Raw genomic sequence first — 2,834 nt, 5'->3', positions numbered from 1 at the left:
TTTGGATTCAGTCATTCAATCATTCCCAAATCCTTATAAATATGCCAATATGCTGTCTATATCTCTATCCATGTCCACAAAAATATCCTGAGTGACTGTCGAATATTTGCTGAAATCCACGTGTGTTATTTGTACAGTATTGGCAAGTATATTATCATCCTTCCAGGCATCCAGGTTCTTGACCTTAGAGTCATCCTCCATTACTCACACTCATATCTGGCCATGTCACTAACCTACTTCATAAGTTCCAATGGCTCACTCTTGCCTTGAGGAACAAATACACTCTGCTCTGGTATTTAAAATTCTTGACAACCTTGCTCCAGTCTATCATTCCAGGTTTTTTTTTTCTTTAATGCCTTATAAAAAAGAAAAAAAGGGGGGGGTGTCCTTAATGTATGGGGGTGTCCTGTCGTAAATGGATTCGCGATGGTCTTCAGGAGTCTTCACTTTTCAGTCTGTTCTGGTCTGCCTGGAAAGTGGAAGTGATGCTTGCTACTTGATGGTCTTGATGAGGTTTGAGAAACCATCTCCCACACATCATCAGTACCTTCTCCCTTCCTTTAAGCTCTTCACCACATGGCTTAGTTTCAATTTTGAACATGATTTGGAAGAAACTCTTTAAACGTGGCCAAAATTCGATTGTGTAGGGAGACAGCTGTCCTAGCAGGACTTTGGAAACATCCTGCTGTCCAAGGGTCATGAGGAGCAGAACTAAACTCTAGTTGGTGGAGTCCACACAACCTCCTCTATAAATCTCTTCCAGCAACAGCTTTGCTCAGTTCCTGCCAAGGTCTCGTGGGAGCACCGCTGCTCCCTGACCCTGGGGGTTTGAGGCCAACTTGGCACTGAGGAAGGTACCATTGGTGGTCTCAGCAACAAGCGCAAGCCCAAAGCCTGGAGACTTTCCAGAGTTGATCCCTTTCATATGGTCTATGTCAAGAAAAGAATTTGTTGAGGATGCTCCTAGAATACTCCATGATTCAATTGGTGATGTGAGGTGATACCCGTATCTCAGATAGGTTTGATTTTCACAGGGTCTGTGAGCTGAATGGGTTTCAACAGCTTCCTCACAGGACAAGAGAAGATTTCCTGTCCCCCTCCTGGGGGCATTCCTCTCAAGATAATCTTAATCTGGAACAATTTACCATCAATTCCAAATTGTTTCAATAAAGGGAGGGCTGTTGCCTTCAGAACATCTACACCTGGTCATTTGTTATTCCACGAAGAACTGCTCTTAACGGGTGCTTCATAAAGGGGACTTGGCAGAGAAGACTCTCCAGATAATACCCAATACTCCAATGGGCACTGCAGTCATGTTCCACAGACCCACCGTACAAGAGTCCAGGCTGATAATATAAAGTAGTTCCTGTTTGATTTATTTCAATTCTAAAGCCATTGGTTAGTTTATCCAAAAGTCGTACAAAACTGGCTTCAAAAGATCGGAGGTTGGGGTTCTTGTCTTTTGTCCGATCTTGTTGATCTTCACGGGGCACCCACTAAGGGTGGACAAGACGACGCGATGGCGGAAGAAATTGCAGACCCAGTAGCTGAGCGAGTGCGCCTGGTTTGCCATGTGTGCCCGCCCCCTCCCTGAATCCAGCCGTTGGCACAGCTCGGGGAGCCACAGCCACCGCTAAGACAGCTGGCAACGCCCATTCCTGTCTTTTTACAAGTTCCTTACTTTCACACATCTCCCACTTTATTTTCTGGCCAAACTAGCCTTCTTGCTGTTTGTCAGACATGACATTCCATCTCCCTTCTCTGTATCTTTTTCTCTTTCTTTCTTTCTTTCTTTCTTTCTTTCTTTCTTTCTTTCTTTCTTTCTTTCTTTCTTTCTTTCTTTCTTTCCTTCTTTCCTTCCTTCCTTCCTTTCTTTTTTTTTTCGGGGCAATGGAGGTTAAGTGACTTGCCTAGGGTCACAAAGCTAGTAAGTGTCAAGTGTCTGAGGTCGGATTTGAACTCAGCTACTCCTGAATCCAGGGCCAGTGTTTTATCCACTGCGCCACCTAGCTGCCCCTATCTGTGTATCTTTTCTATAAGAATCTCTCCTTTTCAGCACTTTTCCTTTGCCCAGAATCTCTCCGTCTTTATCTCTCTCTCTTAGATCCCTAACTTCCTTCAAACCTGAGCTAAAATATCACCTCCTACATGTTGTCTCTTCTTATCTCACCTAGCTGCTACTGCTATCACCAAATATTTTGCGTTTACTTTGTACATATTTTGTATTTTTATAGGTAGAGATGTTGTATCTCTCAATAACATAAGTTTCTTGATGGGCAGGACTGTTCTATTTTCCTGTGTATCCACATTTATTGCCTATATAATCCCTGGAAAAAATACTAGGAAGTTAAGAAATGATTGATAATTGAACAATTGATTAATGTGTTATAGCCACATCTAGACAGTTATATAGACATATATGCATATTCACATGCATGCACTTCTCCATGAGGAATTATGTTAATGATAGGTTAATATCAGTCTTTTTATGGGGTACACGGAATGTTACCTAATGCCTTAAATTTTGTCTCTCAATGCCACACGGAGTGGAACTATTTCTTTCCTTTACCAACTGCATCTCTGTTGATTTACATTGAGACCCCAGACCAATTTTTATTTCAACTACTGAGAAGCAAGGTCTTTATTATTTTTCAGTTAAGCAGTTTATCTTTTTTTAACTTTTGACATTCTATATTTATAGTGATTCCAAAATGAAAAGTTGTGGTAGGTATTCACCAAGTATCACTATGGCCTTGTTTTTCCAGTAAACTAATGCTTCCCACAGTACCAAGTTTCTGTGGTAGTCTTAGATTTAGCAATTAACCCAACTAAGA

At 41.6% G+C, this 2,834-nt stretch overlaps 1 pseudogene; it reads right to left on the bottom strand.

Moving 5' to 3' along the window:
- Positions 1 to 492: 492 nt before the first annotated feature.
- On the bottom strand, positions 493 to 1,573 carry LOC122745557 (annotated as a pseudogene).
- Between the last annotated feature and the right edge of the window lie 1,261 nt (positions 1,574 to 2,834).

Source organism: Dromiciops gliroides, chromosome 3 (assembly GCF_019393635.1).
Source record: "Dromiciops gliroides isolate mDroGli1 chromosome 3, mDroGli1.pri, whole genome shotgun sequence".
Taxonomy (NCBI): Eukaryota; Metazoa; Chordata; class Mammalia; order Microbiotheria; family Microbiotheriidae; genus Dromiciops; species Dromiciops gliroides.
The sequence above is the reverse complement of the archived record's forward strand: the minus strand, read 5'-3'. Positions and strand labels throughout refer to the sequence as shown.